We start from the raw sequence: 20,017 nt of genomic DNA, 5'->3' as shown, positions 1-20,017 counted from the left end.
CGCGGAAAATGGTGACATGTAATAGTGTGAACATCCGTCTTTCGGGTCATACAACAGACGATACAATTATCAGTACGTTTACATGGACAACAATATTCCGAGATTAGCCCGATGAAGACGATTCTCTGATTAAGAAACTACCATGTAAACAGCGATTATTGATGACCTTAATCCGATTAAAGTCATACTCTGAGTAAACACAAATGGAATTAAGACGTGTGGAGTATTCCTGATTTAGTCGCATTATAGACGTGCATTAGGCACGTACACACCTTAATCGCACTATTAACGTCGTGTGGGAGTTTTCACCGCATTCTGTGACAGGACATGTACACACACAGCAGTGCGCAACCGTTTGACCGCAAACGAGCACGGCTCCGTCCCAAACCGTGTACTTTCCTACTATATAGTAGGAGAAACACATGTAAGTAAGTACACGGTTTGGGACGCAGCCCATGGCTTCAAGCAGTCGTCTATTTGCGCGTATAGCATGACAAATAATTAAAGCACTTGGAGCTTTCGTAAAACGAAAAATAAAAACCTCCAAAACTGTATACGGTACCATAACGAAGACGAACTTGATACATGAAATGCTGGAGGGAACGTTGTACGTCGTGGCGTGGGGACGTAATGACGTGTGCCGTTAATCGCTCTACGTTCTATAACATGTAAAACGGGAATATGAAAGGAATATTCTAAAAGCAACTCATGTAAACACCTTAATCACAATATTGTCTTATTCAGAATAAGGTCAGTAATTGGATTAATGCTGTCCATGTAAACGTAGTCTATTAAACAAGTAACAATTCGATTCACTCCTGATTCAGTAATGATTCAGCTCAGTTCTGTTCAATTTAACATGCATTGACGTATCCTAATTTTGACTCTTCGATAAACAACCATTTATCGTTTATCGTAAGAACATTTCTTCACCATCTTTTTGTCTGAGAATTGGTGCTAAGATACTGCTAAAGCAATTGTTACCTGCTGCACCGATTATCTGCAGGTTCTCCTTGGGTTAACGTTACTCCTGCCTCCTATTCCCACCCATGTACCCAGAGCTCCACCCCCAGAACCTGGCTCGTGGAGTTCAACTAGAATGAGCCTTAGCAAGGACCATCATGGAATCATTTTTACGCACACACTTCTGACATTTTGCTCATGCTGATTTCTGAGAATGGTCAAGACTGCTTTCGCGTTCCCATTTCCCTAATCAAAGCTGTTTGATTAGTTCTGCAAAACTGGCCATTCAAACAACAATCAAAGCTTTATGTAGATAGTTATTTATTTATTGTATTTACAAAACTGTCCAGGAGCAGTGTCGCTAATTCTGTGTCCAGCTTCATCCCCTTCAGCAGTAATGAATTACTCCAACTTGTAAAATCGCTGCCGGGGTTTATTCGGGTTTTACCGCTTTTCATGTTTTTTTTTATTTATGTTTTTTGCTCATAGGAGAACTATCTGGCTGCGCTGGGAGCTTACCTATTTCTCTCTCTCTCTCTCTCTCTCTCGCCATATATATATATATATATATATATATATATATATATATATATATATATATATATATATAATATAAAATAATTATAACTTTTTTCTCAATTGCAGGAAATTGTTTTGCAGTGATGTTTTGTTGGTAAATGAGGCCTTTTAGCTGTACACATGATGACATCACATGGTGCATTGTCACACGTCTCCTTCGAATATTGCTGTTTCCCCCTGAATTTTGCATAAATTTTCTACGATCGCAAACTCCGGGAGGAACTGTTCAATTCTTACTCCTTAAGTGCTTTCCGATTTTTGATGGCAGTATGGTCTAGGCTTGTAAACCGAAGTGGCTGATGCAGCACATCGAAAAGTGTTGAACCGATTTTCTGGTTTGTATCATGGTTTTTTTCCACTTTACTCCCGTACTTTACAAAACAAGGTAGCAAATCTGTTTAGTGTAATCGTTTAAGCACGGTATTTCGAGGAGATCTACAAGTCCAATAAACTGGAATTAGGCTTAGTAATGCTCTTCTCGGTGTTGGCTGTTTCTCATTACTGACGCGCTTCCGTGATAATAGTGCTGGCCTTCAAAACGGCACTGAGCTTCAGCCAGGAATGCACCAGCTTCGGGTTTATCTCCATCCACGAAGCTGTGATAAGCCTTCACGTTGTCTGCTCTGCCCCCATTTTTAAAATCAGTTTGATGTGAGATCATCGCCATCAGGTCTCTTCCAGTGTAGGCAGGTGAGCACGTTCTTGCCTTTTTTTTTTTTTTCTTTCTTCCTTCTGCTTAATTAAAAAAAAAACTGCGTTGGCCCATCGCATAATGTAGTGTTTTCTTCTCTAATTAATGTTTCTTGATTAGTTGTGGCAGAATGCTGACATGATTTTAATTGCTCATCAGTAATTAAAAGCATCTTTTGTATGAGCAGGGCCTTTCCGACATGCGGAGATCTGAAGTCTCACTCATGCAGAGTAATGAACGGAACGGGCTCTGATTTGCAGAACAATTGCTTTTACATCAAAACCTTCCCAGAGGTTTAACACACACCGCACAGATTTCTTCATTAATGGCTTTTAGTGTGTTTTTATTTTAATTTATTTATTTTTCTTCCCCTCATGTAAAAGATCATGCAAAAATGGAGATCCTTTTTGCATGCTTTGAAGGAGTTTACCGTTAGCGCTACAGTTGCTCATGAACATAGTTTCTTCTGAGAAATCAAGAATCGACATCCGATATGTTAGATGTTGATGATGGTTTGCGTGTCTGGTAAAGCACTTAGCACCCTGCTGAAGGCTATGTTAAAGACTTTTCTCAGTTGCACTTTATCTGTTAAGCCTCACGTAATAGTATTTGGAGATATTTGAAAATGCAGACGTGCTGCTCAGTCCCATGATTTGTTTGCCTGGAAATCTTTGACAAGGCTAAAAAGTGGTAGCTAACATGTAAGGAATAATAATAAGTTTCTTAGTGGAGTGGTGTGATACCACTCTGTACATCTCTTGTACTGATCATTTCTGAATTTAATATTAACTAGCCAATAACTAATATTGTGTTGCTAGCGTATTTTTAAAAGAGTTGCTTCTTGGTCTTAGACATGACTCGAGGACTGTGATGTTATCTCAAGAACCCGGGCTTCTGACACAATCTCCCTTTTACCCACACTAGTGAGAGATCATTGAAAGCGTGATTTGTCCCAGTCTTAAACTGTCCAGATTCCTGATCTTGGCTGACAGGAGTGGAACCTGATGTGGCCTTCTGCTTTTGTAGTCCACCCACCTCAGGTTTTAACATGTGTGTTCTGAGATGCTTTTCTGCTTACCATGGTTGTAAAGAGAGGCTATTTGAGTTACTGTAGACTTACTGTCAGCTTGAACCAGTCTAACCGTTCACCTCTGATCTCGCTCAACAAGACATTTGTACGTGCAGAACTGCTGCTCGCTGGATGCCCCCCCCCCCCCCCCCCCACCCCATTATGTTAAACTCTAGAGGCTGAGGCCCTGTTTACACTAGTGCGTTTTCGGAAACGATCTCCGTCCACGCTACACGACCGAAAACACGTCACATGACCATTCATGCACACTGGTCATGCGCATACAAGTGTAAACAGGAAGTTGGTTGCTAGTCACCAGCAGGCACAGCAAACCAGCGTTCCATGTAGGGCTTACACCGCTTGAAATGAGATTTGTTTCCGGTTGCTCTAATCATAGCTTGCCTCTTGCGCATGTAGGCAGCTGCAGTATTTAACTGAATTTAAATGAATAAACAGAATTTAACTGCACAATGGCTGCTAAGAATGACGACCAAGCCAGCAAAGCTTGCGGTTCAGTCTCCGTGTTGTTGTGTATACGATTAAGGTAGCGTAATGGTCATATGGTAGGGGATTGACGAATCAGGGAAGGATACACAATAATCCAGAAGAGCCAATCAGGGAGTGAATGTGGGCAGCCATGCCTTCGTTTTCAAATTTCTTCAATTTGGTCTGTTTTCACTGAAACGCGAACCTGGAGTTTTCAAACTAAAACGGGGTCTTTGATACTTTCCGAAAGTCTCCGTTTTTGAGCGTTGAAAATGCCGGAGTAGAGTAGACGACAGGCGTAACTGTACCAAAATTTTGTTTTTAAGTGAAAATGCACTAGTGTAAACGGGGCCTGATGTGTGTGAAAATCCCAGGAGATCAACAGTTGCTGGAAAAACTCAAAACCAGCCCATCTGGCATCAACAGCTATGCCAAGTCACTGAGATGATGTGACGTTTGATGTTGGATGTGAACGATGTTGGATGTGAAGCGCTTGAATAAATGAGCGTATGTAACAAAAAGAAATGCAGTGCCAAGTAAAAAAAATGACGTCATACTAGCGTGTCAGAGTGTAGCACTGCTTAGCCTAATGTAGGTAGTTGTTTAGTTTAGTTTAGTTTAGTTCTGGTCAGCAAAGCCAAGTTCAGTGTCTTTGCTAATGGTCGTGTATGATAAACTTAGAAGGCCAAAGTGTTTTCAGTGTATTCTCTTTGTGGTGAAACGGAGGTTGCTGTAGTAGGCGGATCCAGAGCGAGGGGGTTGAGAAATGTCTTTGCAGCTGGACACAAAAGGCATGAGAACCACCGCAGTATGGAACTTGAACAGGTAGGTGTTAACGGACAGAAATGCATTTTCTTCAGTCGGCAGTGAGGTAACAGTCCGATCATACGCCGTGACAAAATATCTTCCACGAATATCCACTAATATTCACATACCGTACATACCAAAGCACTTTCTATATCCTGTGCTGCCGTGCTAATCTTCAAGCGCACCTGCTTGACTTCCTGGTTCCCAGGTGCCTGCTAGCGGGCGTTCAGGCCCGTAGCCCGAGAGCGCCCATGGCCGCAGCTCATGTTCTGTTGTGCTGGAAAGAGTAATTAATCTTCAAGAAGAGCATGCCAAGCGAGGGACTGCATAACTGTTTGTCTTCATCGCGGGGGCGCTGCTGAATCCTGGCTGCCCTCAAACACTCTCCCACCCCCCACCCCCTCATCCTTACTCACATTGTCCAAATGATGCCATCTGGTCATCAGGTTTCTTTCCTCTTGTTTCCTGTAAGCTCTTCAGAGGCACAGCTTGTCTTCATTATTTTTAGACAGGAGCCGGACTGATCTCTATTGGGTTAAATTTGCCTTTTACATTTCCGGCTAGGCGGAAAAACAACCGGTTGTTTATATATTTGACCGTATTAAAATGTGGCTATTGAACAGGTGTACAAACCTGTAGGTCCTGTTTCTGGTGAATGAACCAACACTAGACTGGCCTCGGCATGCTGGACTTCCATCAGTTGTACGTGATTTTATCATGCGAATGCGAAATGGTATTGGTTCTCTGATAGAACAGGGTGTTAGAATTCAATTTGTCTTCTGTATCTATCCGAGTAAAATGCCTCAGTGCCTAGAAGGCTGCTATCCTGATGAGTTTCACGGCTGAAATGTGAGTCAACTTTGTGCATTTCTCATGCCTCAGTCAGGCGTGTAGGTTCCAGGAGATGCACCCTCTTTACTCAAAGTCACAGGAGCGTTGATGTTCAGACTCCTGGCCAGCATATTTTGTCCTGAAAGAGGTACTGGAAATATTAGGCATGTGTACTGAAATTCATTGTATGTAACGGGATATTGACTGCCATTCATGCCAGGGGTGTAACAATACACTGCATCATATCATTCGATACAAGGCTCTTGAACTGATACATGTGGGAATCGAACAGTGCATTCAACAGACACCTGGCTGGTTCAAATCCCGCCTCAGCGGAGTTTATATGTTCTCCCTGTGCTTCGGGGTTCCCTCCAAAGACTTGTTGTAGGCTGATTGGCATTTCTAAATTGTCCATAGTGTGTGTGTTTATGTGCGCGTGATTGTGTAATGGGTTTCCACTAGGGCTGCAACTAATGATTATTTTCATAATTGGGTACAAACACACCGGAATATATATTATTCATTTAGGACTGTAGTTTAATTCAGTGCTTTTTGTGCATCCGTAAAAATAGTGCATATACACTTAAACTAATACATACGTTTATATTATATAATAGTATTTATGCATTATTTTTATAAAAGGTAATGTTGACAAACAGTAAACTGAAGAAAGTCATTGTCGGTAAGTCTGGGTGTTGGGCTAAAGCTAGCGGTGTCACATTACGTGCGTGTGACATCATGCACCGTCAACTAAGAAGTGGGTTATACTTCCGATTAGTAAAAAACTAGTGTTCTATTTGAGACGATATTACCTTTCTAATACATACACTAGACGGTAGATTACACAGTGCATAGGGTAAGTGTATAGTACGTCATTTGGGACACAACTTTAGTATTTACTTTCCGGGGCGTGTTTTTGGAACAGAAGTAATGTAATGAGTAAACATGCCCTGTGTCGCGCGCAGACCAACTAGGTTGATGAGATTCATCGACAACGATTTTCACAATCAATTATCAATTTTAGCAATTATTTGTTTCCGCTCTACTTGCCACCCCGCCTTGTGCCCCAAGTTCCTTGGGATAGGCTCCCGGCCAGGCCGCGACCCTGTGTAGGAAAAGCGGTATAAAAAATGGATTTATGGATGTTACTCGTCAGAATTGCAAAATTGTCTGAATGGTGCACACCCACAAACGACAACATTAGTGCTCGTTGCATGTCCAGAAGAGACAGACTACAAGTGACATAAGCAACATGTGTCTTGCTAGTATGAACTCAGGGTTGAAGTGCACCCATTATGGTTTTTCAGATATTACCTTTAATGTAGTGTGTCATAGAGCTGAATGTAAAAACATCTGCAAAGTTTAAAAAAATCAAAGCACACGATAAACGGAGTTATTGACTCCCAAAAGAAGGAAGCGATTCTGAACAGCTTAAACGTGTCGTTAGTTATTCCAGACTTACTTCCTGTACTAACCTACGTAGGTTTGTAACAAAAAGCCCCGCCTCTGATCTTCATCAGCTGAAACTTGTTATGGTAGTGGGTGTTTCCTTTTTGAACACACTGACAGCGGTAGACCAATCACAACAGACTAGCACATCTGTCCAATCAGAGCAGAGTATGCTCTCTGAAAGGAGGAGTTTAGAATGAATCTTTTAGAACAGATCATTGAACGAGTCATTTGTGACATTGGGGGGGAAATGGTAATGCTGCAATTTTAAATTAAGATCACATTAAAGTGTTTTTTGACCTTGGATGCATGTAAATCTATTGTATGAGACTTAAAAAAAAAAATTTGGCACATTTCAAAGCCATAATAGGTGCGCTTTAATAAAATCCACAAGCTGTAATCTGAAAAAAGGAGCATACTCTTTTATCTCAATGGGGCTTTAATACGCTAGCGTATTAACGTACTATTTTCTCGAAACCAGGATGCAAAACTATAAGGGGGAAGAAAATTCCATTTTAACAACATTTTGACACAACCCAGTACACACCCTATCATTATATACATGCCCCCTGTTTCACCCCACCATCATCCTTACTGACGAGTGTACAATAGCTCTGCAGCGATTTCAGCCCACCGTTCCCCCGGCTCGTCTCTCCACCCTCTCCTCCATGCCTCTCAAGTCTTTATTCAGAGACCTGTTCAGACTTGTTTTATATTTGCGCCGCAGTATTAGAGTTTGAATGAGTCGTCCGTTGTAAATGGGTCTCTGATGAAATGCCTTTAGGCTATTTATTGGCAGCATCATGGTGGCTTGTTTTCTCTCCAAAGCTGCTGCTGCCTTTTGTCCTGCTTGTTCTGTCTGCAGATGCAGTATTTCAGAGGTGTAGCAGGAGACATTTTATAATGTATAAGTAAAGACGCAAAAACAATGAGGTGTGCTGTTGCTGGAAAATAATCCATGATGCAGCGGAGGAGTGTTTGATTGTTTTTTTTTTTTTTTTTTAAGAGTTTAACAGCACAATGCAGTTTTGAAATTATTATTATTATTATTATTATTATTATTATATGAACAGCACATTTTACATTATTTAGGTTTAATAGACAAGTTATCACTTACGTTATAGCAGCTATAAACATTTGTTCCTTCCTTTTTCTTACACTGGAGACTCCTTCCATGTTCCATAAATGTTAACTAAACATCTCCTTACAGAAAGCTCTATCCTATCAAAGATGAGACATGTTTTTTTTCTTTGTTGACCGAAACGTTTCTTTCGATAAGCACCGATTGTCCGCCAAGTGAGAACCTGTAAGCGAGCTGATACTATAGAAACGCCGAAGTATTAGAACAAGCACGCTGATTATAAACCTGTGATTTGAGTTCCAGCCTGTCAGAGGTGCTGTTCTAGGATTTTCCGAGCAGTGAGAGTCGAGAATTCAGCGCTCTGGGCTATAACGTATATAAACATATATTTAAACTAGAGATTCACCCATACTAAATTTCTCAGCCGATACCGATAACCGATTTATTCAGAGTGATATCGGCCGATAACCGATAGTTCTGCCTTTTTAAATTCTTTTAATTTAATAATAATTAATTCCACAATTCTGAAAGAAATGCAAATAAAAAAATTATTGTCTCCATTTCAACAAGTTGTTTCACAGTAACTGGTCTCATAAACAGAAAACACATTACTCAAATTAACATTAACACATGAACTAAATTCTGAAGATTAAAGTAAGACGTCTTAACTTATTGAATGTTATTCATTCATATTAACATTGACTGAAATCTAAAAAACCTCCTGTTAGTGTCACATTCAATCACCACAAACAAAAGCATTTCTACTTCATCACTGAACATCAAACTGGTAATATATAGGCCTAATATAAACCTTTTTTTTTTTTTTGAGGATATTAACTCATTAACATTAACTGCATATGAAAATTCCACTACTCTACAAAAATATTTCTGTGCAATATATAGCAATATATACCTTTTTACAACTCATCTTCATTTAAATCTTTCAATGGTGTACTGGCCCTTTAATTCAGAACGAGCAGCGCTAGTAGCGGCGGCGGGGCGGTTGTGGGACTTTTTTTTTTTTTTTTTTTTTTTAACTGCCACACAAGAGACATCATCTTTACAAAATCGATGTGTTTTCCCGCCCTCTTTTTATTGACAGGATATAATCGGCCCTGATCATCGGATGTTTTTAAACTATCGGCCGATTGTGGGGGAAAAACAGCCTTTATCGGCCGATACATCAGTGCATCTGTAAAATAAACACAAACTATTTCAATGATTATAATAATGAGTCTTTATTGGTCACATATACATTACAGCAGTCAAATTCTTTTTTTTGTCAGGAAGTTGGGGTCAGAGCACCAGGTCTGCCATGATACAGTGCCCCTGGAGCAGAGAGGGTTACGGGCCTTGCTCAAGGGCCCAACAGTGGCAGATTGATAGTGCTGGGGCTTGAACCCCCGACCAGTAACCCAAAGCCTTAACCGCCAATCCACCACTGCAGTGTGATTTTGCCACACAATCACATTCCTAGTCAAGAGCATCCTTGTTTTAAGTTCCATTCGGATTATTTATCCCGCGTTGCCTCAGCATTATGCAGGCTTCTGCTACATATGATGAAAGTTATTCAGACAGTGACCTTGATTTGTGATCTGTGTGTGTGTGTGTGTGTGTGTGTGTGTGTGTGTGTGTGTGTGTGTGTGTGTGTGTGTGTGTGTGTGTGTGTGTAAAAACAGCTCAATAGCTATGAGGAATGAAAACATCGTACGCTACTATGGAAAAGGTCAATGGACTTGATTGTCGTTAAAGTAAGTGGATGTTGAAGAGCGAAATGGAAAGGACAGTACACTGGAACTCCAGCGGCTTGTTCAAATATTTAATAACCCAATAAAGTGTAATGCGCATCATTATTCCCAAGGAGCCCAGAAAATAAGCTTTCTGCTTTCTGAGGCCTGTTTATTTGTTTGTTTGTTTGTTTATTTTACATTTTTCCTGCTCGTCAGTCCAAGTGTCGAGACCTTTTGCACGATCTTGGCACAGACATACATTTGATTACCTTGGCACAGGGGAAGATTGAAGTTCAGATGTCAAGAGCGCCAGCAAAAGAAGTGGCTTGTTTTTCTGCCTTGCCCCCGATGTTTTGCCAGAAAGCTGACAAGTCAGTGAATTGTCATGCTGAGCTGGAGAGCGAGATGAAAAGTGGTTCTAGTCCAGTGCTCTTTTTTTTTTTTTTTCTTCTCTCCTCTTCCCTCTGCAACTCCTCTAGTGTGTCTCCCATGCTGCTCTATAACCTACACGTCTCACTTTAACGCCGGCGTGGTAGTCTGAGAGCCGTGCAAGCACCGGGGCAAAGCAAACTGATTAAGTGTATTAGAAGTGAGGTTGCTGCAGGGGCTGGGCATTCAGAGCTCTTCATGCGAGTGCCACTAAGGCCGGCTTTAGCAGAACCTTCATTCCTGCTTAGCTCCTGGCTAACTTTTCATTCAAATCAGGCGTATTATTGATCTCATTATTACCTCTCTATAATACTTTCTGCTGAAATCTTAAACGGGGGATTTCCTGTTGCCTGGGAGTGCTGCGTTCCGACTAAAGGAATTTACAACCTCCGACGGGGGGGCGGCGACAACGACGACAAAGAAAACCTCACCTCAACTTGAAAATCTTACTTGGAAACACGGAAAGGTCTCTTCAACCCTGGAGTTGACTTGACATCAGAGTCAAGTGTAAATAAAATTTTTGGTTAACATGGACTATACATACAAACACTACCCTGTTTTGAGAAATTAAATACATTTAATTTCTCAAACCCCCCCCAGTTCAGCATTAGCCTCTTTTCTCAAGCACACAAACATCAGCTATATATCATAGACTATGGGTTCTGTGACCCCACATGGGGTAGCTTGATTTACAAATCTGCTTTTTTGTTTTTGTTTTTCATTTTTTTGCTGTACACTGAAGAGTCGTTTGGGTTTGAGATCAAACGATGAATATGAGATCAGAATTTCAGCTTTTATTTCCTGATATTTACATCTAGATGTGTTAAACAACTTAGAACGTGGCAGCTTTTGTTTGAACTCACCAAATTTGCCTAGTAATCAAAAATATTGCAACATGTAACTGATACGTGTTTCTTGCTGCCCAGGTGTGCCCTGTTAGATTAGTTGTTTAAACACTTGATAGCTCTGAATGTCTACTCTTGGTTTGAGCCCTGGGTATTTGCCTGTGAAGATTGCATTTGTGTTGAAAAAGATAAACCAACATGAAAACCAGAGAGCTGTCTATGGGAGAAAAGCAAACCATTTTGAAACTGAGGGAAAATTTGATCAGTACCATTGCACAGGCATTGGGAATAGCTACACACTGTTGGTGGTCGAGGAGATCCCCCCCGACCAACCCCTCCTGCCCCCTCCCAAGGAAAAAACTATGTAAAACGCTTTGAGTGTCTAGAAAAGTGCTATATAAATGTAACTATAAACCGAATGTTCTGATTAAGAAGGAAACCACTGGTGTACTAACAACCAGACATCTAACAGGTCAGCCAAGGAAAACAGCAGACAAAACATGGCTTTGCAGTTCCAATACTTTTGGAGGGGACTGTACAAGCTATATGTCATTTATTTATTTATTATTTTTGGCTAACATAGCATGTTGCGTAGGAGTTCAGCAATAAAAACAGACTGATTTTCTCCACCCATCTACATGTGCTAATTCCTCAACGACATCACATCACTCTGACTCGGTGGAACAAAAGATGACGTGCACGAAAACATGCTGAAACGTTTTATCAAATATAGAACCTCAAGCATGTTAAAGTGCAAAACAGTTTTGGGCTTGTTGAGTTTACTTGAAAATCTGAATCAGACATCCTGTTCTTGCTGCTTACATCCAACCACTGGAAATGGGGGGAAAAACTCTATATTTGAGCATTTCTGTTTCAGGAGTCATTCTGAAGAGATTTGTCTGGTGCATATGGCATATCGAGATACAAAATTGCCAGATCCTGTAGCAACAGAATGTTGGTCCTAGAAGATTACGCCTGTGGGACATGTGGCATGGAAAAATAAGTATGACTCATTTGCAAGGGCAGCCATTGAGTACGTATCTATAACTTCTCCATGAGGCATTAGCTAATAGAAGAGACTTTGTCAAGTGCTGGTCTTTGGCTGTTCCCCAGTGTCCTGCAGTGCTGAGTTCTTAATCATACCGCACCGCTGTGATCTGGTGGAAAGTTTCTGCAGGGACGCCACGGTGTGGGCGACGAGTTGCTATTCTCAGAGTTCGGCGCTACTGAAAACTAATTAATTCAGGAACATGCATCCAGGCGGGTTTAAAAAAATAAAATAATTTATGCATGCTTACACGCATGCCTCGAAGACTCTTGCCAAATGTGCTGTGAAAATTCGATGGCAAAAAATATCGAACTGGAACAATGGCTCAAAGCTGAAGACTTTTCTAACTCTGGTGTTAGATCTGTGTGAACTTGGTGTAAATGCTAGGGCGTCTTCGCATGCCTGGCTCATTTGTGGTCGAGAGGTCCTTTGTTGCTGTTGGCTTATGTGTATTCATCTTTATTTTCAGAATTCGTCTTTCCATCCATTTTTGAAAGAGGTTGTTTTTTTTTATTTATTTATTTATTTATTTATTTATTTATTTTTTAATAAAATCAGTTTTGTTAAGTGCTTTTGAGAAAGAATAAGATTTTAAGATGACTTAATACAGAATTGTAAGGGGGGGACCCCAAAAAACATCTGGTGAGTTCTGCACAGAGGAAACGTCTTGTTAATGATTTAGGTCATAGTAGAGTGGCCAGACTGGAAGACCACTGTAACTCAAATAACCACTCTTTACAGCCATGGTGAGCAGAAAAGCATCTCCGAATGCTTCGGAACTTGACGCAGATGGGCAGGCGACCACGTCGGGTCAGCCAAGAACAAGGGATCTGATGCCACTGTGGATACGAGATGTACAAAACTTAAACTGGAGAGCATTGAGAGATCGGATATAAATTCTAAATATCGATGATTTAAACTGTTCGTGCTGGTTTTGCTTTTAAGGGAATTGGATTTATTTGACCATTAAGGATATGAGAGTCTGTGGTCTGGGTGTTTTAACTATCATGAAGTGTTGTTTCTTCCACATCACCACCATAACTACCGCCCTATTTTATTATTGTATCCTCTGCAGTGTTAACACACATGGGTTGCTGAGGACCTGTTGACGTGTACAGTCACTAAAGTGACCGTCTGGGTGCGTCTCCATGCGCCATCGTTAAAGCAAAAGAAAAAAAGCTTGGGCTAGGCACTGTGGCTTGTCGATGGTCTCATATCCCAGAAGAGCTTTCAGCACCTGGGTGAGGCGGCGGGCCAGTCTACATCCCAGAGTTCTGAGGGAATGGAGAAGAAAGTCTGAAGCCATTGTCAAAGCCTGTAAACGTATTCGCGTCTGTCTGGGCTAAAATGGAGCAGCAGGCCCGCTCCTGCAGCTGCTGATTCATCCAGACAACTGGGAGATGCATTCCACACCGGCTTTGGGGGAAGAAACCATTAGACCTACTCCTCCACTGATATCCGAGATTGCTATATGCACCAGGAATGAGTTAGCGATGATACTATACGCCTTTTGGATATCTATCTGTATTCCCATGTGCATGCTTGCAGATGAGTTTCACAGAGGACAAACCACAGCACAAAAAAAAAAAAAAAGTTTCAATATAAATAAAAAGGTATTAAATTGAAAACGTTTATTTTGGCGCTCACTGCCATTTTCTCCACGGTCCCTATTCTGCAGAGTTGTCCTCTGGTCATTCAGCAGGTAATGAAAAATGTGGCCCACCGTGGATGGAATTTAAAATTACAGCCCGAGGACACCATTCATGACATTTTTTTGTCAGTTAAAATGCCTTTCTGATGTGCAAAGGCACAGTAAGTCTTGCTGGAGGCAATGCTTTGCTGATGCCGTCGTAAAGAAAGCGCTGTAGCTTTTGCACCCAAACATAGCTCTCGTTTTGAGGCCCCTTCAGAGACAGCCGTCAATGCTCGACTAGACCGCTTTCAGCCTTGGTTCGTACACAGCAGGCGAACGCCGCGTGTTCAGATTCCGCCTGAGCAATAAGCATCCGTTTTAGTGAAACGATCAGGCGTAATAGCTTTGATTATTTTGCTTTTGACTTTGTATTTAAGCTCCTTGTTCTCAGCAACCTCGAAACCACACATGGGCAAACAATAGCTGGTTTAATCCGGTCTGCCAGACAAGTCGATTCTATCCTGCAGTAAGTCAATACCACTGTTAGATGTGTAAACGCAATTGAAGCACATTTTTCAGCAGATGCGTTAAACGCAACACCTTATCCTTATCATGATATCTCAGGAACGAGTGGTTGAATGTTTGTATGATTTTTATATTGGAATTATGACTATAATCAGTAGATTTTTTTCTCTCTGCCTGCTAGAATGTTCTTGTTAAACACTTGTTGATTAAGTTGCATAGACAGTAGGCTTACCTGTTATCCTAAAAACAGCCACTAGTATTTGTGTGTGTGTATGTTTATTCGTTATGTGGTATGTATCTAAAAGGAAAATACATACCATGCGACCCCCAACCCAGCATCCTAAGAACGCCCCCTGAGCTTAAACACTTTGCCTATCCATGGTCTAAACTGTTATCTGAAGTCGTGATAGGGTGAAGCGAGCCGATAATAACGGTTTGAGCAAGCACGCACGATGTGATTGCAGTGTTAGGTCTGTTTTTTTTTTATATATATGTAATATATAAAATATATTTTTATATATATATATATATATATATATATATATATATATATATATATATATATTGCTTGACAAGCACCCTCATTTCCCTCATTTTTTTTTTTTCCTCAAGAAAAGGTTTTGCGTTTTCAGAGTGTTATCATCCATGTCTAGTTGTTTCATGCAGCATCTACGCATAAGCATTATCGTAATCTTGACTTCTCCTGGGGATTAGGTTTAATTCTTTTCTTCCAGCCTTAATTGCTGTTCAGCAGTGTCACGATTAACAATGCTAAGCACAACCTTAGTGAACACTAATTCTCTTGGGGGGGTTGTATTTAATTTAATTACATTTGGATAATTTTTTAGACTTCGAACTGGAGAAGAAGCAGAGATTTGGCTTAGATGCCGTACTCTTTAGAAGCAGACCTGCATCTTTTGGTCTTTGCGCTCAAACTGAAGCAGCTGCATTGCTGTGTGTGTGTGTGTGTGTGTGTGTGTGTGTGTGTGTGTGTGTGTGTGTGTGTGTGTGCGCGTGCGTGTGTGCATGAAGGATGGCCTCAGCTGTTCAGACAGGCACCAGTGAAGTGTGACTCTGTTATTGTTGGCTGTCCTCCCAGCTCACCTTCGCTGTTTTCTGAAGCTGTGACACATGCCAGCTGAAGATATAAGACCCTTAGGCAGCTGCAATAACCATTGCCCAAGCCTCCACGCTTTTATTCAAACTTCAGAAAAGGGGTGGAAAATGTCGGTCCACCTACACAACGCCGAACTGTATCATGAAGCACTGAGAGCACTGTATCAACAGTCTCACTGAGTGCAGAGTAGCTTCAAGACCGTAGCGCTGTAACAGGATGCACAAGTTAAATATGATGCTGCTGTTCGCTAGTTGTGTTGTCAAAGTGGCACAGCTCTCTGTAGCCCTGTACGTGGTTTTGAATCTTGCGTTCTTCAATATGCTGAGTAGAGTTGCGTATCTACAGCTCCGAACTTCCCGGTCGCCGCATAGATTTACTTATTTATTTATTTCCCACCGGTCGCTTAGGCTTTGTTCTCAAACCCTTGTACCCCACTTTAAGAACCACTGGCTTACAAAATATTTTCTCTCCCTCCAAAGTGTCGCAACAGAAAAGCCTTCACTGTGTAGTCCGGAGATCACAAATTCAAATCCCAAGTGCAGATTTGGCCGTGGTCTCTGGGTGGGATAGGATGGCATACTCTCTCTCCCTTATCAATCACAGAGACTCTAGACAATTGTAGACGCATGTGAGCTCGTATTCGGAAGGGGGTAGATGGTGCTTTACTTGGATGTGGTTGGCTGGCTTCACCTGTCTCGGAGGAAGCACGTACTGGCCTTCATCTTGTAAGATTGCTTGTATGATGGACGAGTGGGTGGGTGGGAATTGGTCAAAACCAAATCAGGGAGAAATTCAGGGGGGCTTACTGAGGTGAAAGTTAGACTTGGGCTTAGACGTGGCTGCATTAATATTTGTCAGTAAAAAATCCTCACAAGGATAGTAAGACAAGTATGTGAGTGAGTGTGAGTGATTCTTACCTCACTGCCAGATTTGATGTGAGAACAGCCCTGGCTTTTCTCCAGAGTCGCCGAAGCTGCGGTGAATCTGCCAATCCAGCCATGGCCCTGATCCAGCAGCTCAGATTGGGCTTTTCCCCCCTCCTTTCACTCGTGTGTAGCTTGGCCGTCTACGATGTATCTTATTCAAGATAAACGCCCCTCCCTCTAGAGATCTAGCGTCTCGTTCTCATGTCTGGCAAAGGAAGCCCGTGCCGAAATCGTTTCTAGACGACGCGCTCACTGGGTAAGGGAGAAAGGGAGAAATTGACCTGTCGCCGTCGTCGCCGCTGTTGAGCATCAGAGCAAGACACAAGATCTGAATTATTAACCATCCCTCATGTCTCGCTTCCTGTTTATGTAGTGCCTGGACCTCAGTGAGATTTGGAGGTGCAAGTCTGCAGCGTTCACTCGGTAAACGTGAGCATGATTCATACGCCGTACTGTCGTTTTATCACACGGTTTCTCTTTCAGCTGTTAAAACAAAGACCGAGGCATCGCATAATGCATCATAAATACATGTGTATTACAAATCTTTCATGCTTGTGCAGTAATCTTTCTGAAGTCTGTCCAGGTTCTCCTTTTTGTGTGTGTGTGTGTGTGTGTGTGTGTGTGTGTGTGTGTACGTGTACTCCTGTCGTTGCTTGTTTCATCGATGCCTTGTGATTTTATTTCTGTTGCAGGAATGCCTGCGGAGGCTCCCAGGGCTCCAGTTCAGACCCAGAACTTCACGAGCAGCCACTTCTGATGAGATCTAAGGAGAAGGACTTCGTAGAGGTATGTCTTAACCAATGTGATGTGTAGGCGAATCTCCAAGTGACCGAATAGTTTTACTGGTTTGGGTTAGTGCTGAGAGGTATGATACCTGAGAACATTGTGGATTCTTTTTATTACAGTGACTCACCGTAACAAATAACTGATTGCTCCGTGTCATCGGACCTAAATATCACGACACGCATACGGTGTATTGTGGGATGCTGTGTGGTTTAACACTTACAGGACCAGCAAGAAGTATCTTCTTCAACTTCTTCACCTGTCCGATTTCAGTGAGCCTGTGTCGTGTGTAGCGTTGGATTCTGACAGGAGTAGGACCCGATGTTGTTTTCTGCCGTTGTAGCCCACCCACCTCAAGGTTTGACGTCTTGTGAGATGCTTTTCAGCTCACCACGGTTATAAAGAGTGGTTGTTTCCGTTACTGTAGCCTTCTTTTCAACTTCTGGTCAGTCTGGCTGTTTTTTGTTTTTTCCGCACCATTCTAAGAAGAATTTATTTGTTACATATATGTTATAGCAGAGTAAAATTCTACTGTTCGAACATCCCAACTTCTTAGGAAGTTGAGGTCAGAGTGCAGGGTCAGCCATGGCACTTTGCCCCTGGAACAGATGGTGTCAAGGGCTTTGCTCAAGGGTCCATCAATGGCAGCTTGGCTGTGTTGCGGCTTGATCCCCTGACCTTCTGATAGGTAACCCCAACACCTTAACTTCTGAACCTCCACTGCCCTGTTCTGTGTAACTTCTAGAGATAGAAAATCCCAAGAGATCACCAGTTTCTGAAATAGTCAAACCAGCACAGCTCGCACCAACAGTCCAACTCAACAAGATCACATTTTGTTTTTCCTGTTCTGATGTTCGATGTGAACATTAACTGAAGCACTTGATGTGCATCTGCATGATTCTAAATTGCATTTCATTCTATTAGTGTTTATACTCTGCAGTGATGAATTTAAATGTGTCCTAATCTACTCTCTCGGATTTCTGCCATTTCCAGGACCAACCGCAGACATATAGACGTAAAGTCCTTTTAGTAGCCTAACGTACATCCTACTTATTTCCTGTAATAAATAGTATTAATGTGAACGCTTCAGTGTGGTGATGCTGTTAGAAGAATTTGTGATTTTAAGCTTTGTTCTGTGATGCTAATTTAGCAGCTCTGTATGCATCGGGGGAAAAAACCCCAGCGATGTAATTTTCCTCCACGGCGTTCCAGTGAACTAAATGTGTAACCAGGTGCTTTAAATTTCACACCGAGCTGCGTAGTGGTGTGTCAGCATGAGGGTCTGTACGAGGTGTGATATCTCCTGAAAGAGGCTTTTCAGAGACCTGAATTGTCGCTTTGGTGTGCCAGGGAGAGGGTTGAAAAATGGGCCTCTGCTCGCAGTGCTATAGCTGAGAGGTTTAAAGTAGCAAAACTGAAGCACTGAGTGAGAGCAGAACATGTAGGAGAAAGAGTATTTGCAACGCGTGACTGCTGGCGTACGTGTAAAAGGGTTTACTATATGATATTTAATATTGTGAGAAATTACGGCTCAGTATGCTATTCAGGGAGTTCACAACCCAACTAGACATGTTGTTATAGGGAAATAATCAACAGCAGGCCAAAGTGTTTTATTTCTCTTACACCGCAGCAGTTTGGCAGCAATTAAAAAAAAAAAAATCAATTATAGGATGACACATTGAAATTTTTATCCATTTGTATTTACATTTAATGTTTTGGAGCCGTGCTGTTAGACGTAAATAATACACTCCAGGGTGTGCTACAACCTGATGCAATTAAATTTATTTATTTTTTATTTTTTTAATGAACCATACATTGTGCTTATAATCTTTCAGAACATCCACAGGACAAGTTCCTGTTAGATCTTATGTTGTACAAGTTAAGTTTTAAACTAGGAGTGTTTATTTTCTGGAGAAACTCGATTGACCTGCACAGAGCGCTGACTGAACTGCACATCAGACCTTCTTGCTCGACATCATTGCCTTACCTCAGGAAAGCTCTTGTAGCTGAATGAACACAAATCCCCACAGCCACGCTCCAAAATCTAGTGGAAAGCCTTCCCAGAAGAATGGCGTTTATTATAACAGCAATGGGGGAATAAATCCAGATTGGGACGTTCAACAAGCACATATGGATCTGATGGTTAGGTGTCCACAAACCTTTGGCTCACAGTGTACGAGGAAAGTGTGTCGTGATCGTTTTTGCTTTGTTGATGAATTTTCTGGCAAACATGTTCATTGAAAGGACCATGTGCAGTTATTTTGCATTCGGAAACACTTACTGAGTCATTTCCTTTTTCCTGGTCTTGTCAAATGTGCTTTCTTTTCACTCTCCAAAAACATTTGATTTACAGGAAACAAACATGCAGGTGACAAATTAAAGGAAAAGGAAAAGGAAAACAGTCTTAATAAGTTTTAATAATGTGTTCAGCCATCATGGGCTGCCAGAACAGCTTCAGTATGCCTTGGCGTGGATTATACAACTGTCTGGACCTGTTCTGGAGTCCGTGATATTGGTGTTTTGTTGACGGTGGAGGAGGGCACTTCACTCCAAAATCCTCCATAGGTGTTCTGGTGAGTATGAAGGCCATAGCATATGCTTGAACATTTATTGTAATACTCAACAAACCATTCCATGAGCTCTCATGCACTGGGTGTGTGGGCGGAGTCATCCTGAAGAAACCACGCCCATTAGAACTTTGCAATGACCTTTTGCTCTAATGTGACTTGAATGCAATCATGTTAGGAATAATAAACGCCTCCCACGTCGCCATAAAGCCACCGTTTCTTTTTGCTTTCATTTGTCACCCATCTGGTGGCTTGTTGTACGTTCTTTTTAAATAATTGCTGCCCAGGCAATAATTGTGGAGGCCTTCGCGAGCCCACGGCTGCCCCACACCGAGTTGTGAGCTGTGCTCCCGTATTGCTGCTTGTAGCATTTTCATCTTTCATAAACCTCTTTTTCTTCTCCCCTTCATGGAGGGAAATTGCGATAGAAGATGAATTATAAACTTAAATGAATAATT

The 20,017-nt window shown here is 41.7% G+C and overlaps 1 protein-coding gene across 2 annotated transcripts in view; it reads left to right on the top strand.

The window, feature by feature from the left end:
• ndst1b (N-deacetylase/N-sulfotransferase (heparan glucosaminyl) 1b) overlaps positions 1-20,017 on the top strand; it is an 88,636-nt gene that overhangs the window by 9,480 nt on the left and 59,139 nt on the right. Inside the window, exons 1-2 of one of the 2 annotated variants that reach the window (XM_047161760.2) lie at positions 16,085-16,632; positions 16,902-16,995. The gene's annotated coding sequence lies outside the window, so the exon portion shown is untranslated. Of the gene's footprint in view, positions 1-16,084; positions 16,633-16,901; positions 16,996-20,017 lie in introns of those variants that run through there. The other variant, XM_017492063.3, reaches the window with a different exon arrangement.

The sequence above is a fragment of the Ictalurus punctatus genome, chromosome 18 (assembly GCF_001660625.3).
Source record: "Ictalurus punctatus breed USDA103 chromosome 18, Coco_2.0, whole genome shotgun sequence".
Classification (NCBI taxonomy): Eukaryota; Metazoa; Chordata; class Actinopteri; order Siluriformes; family Ictaluridae; genus Ictalurus; species Ictalurus punctatus.
The sequence above is the reverse complement of the archived record's forward strand: the minus strand, read 5'-3'. Positions and strand labels throughout refer to the sequence as shown.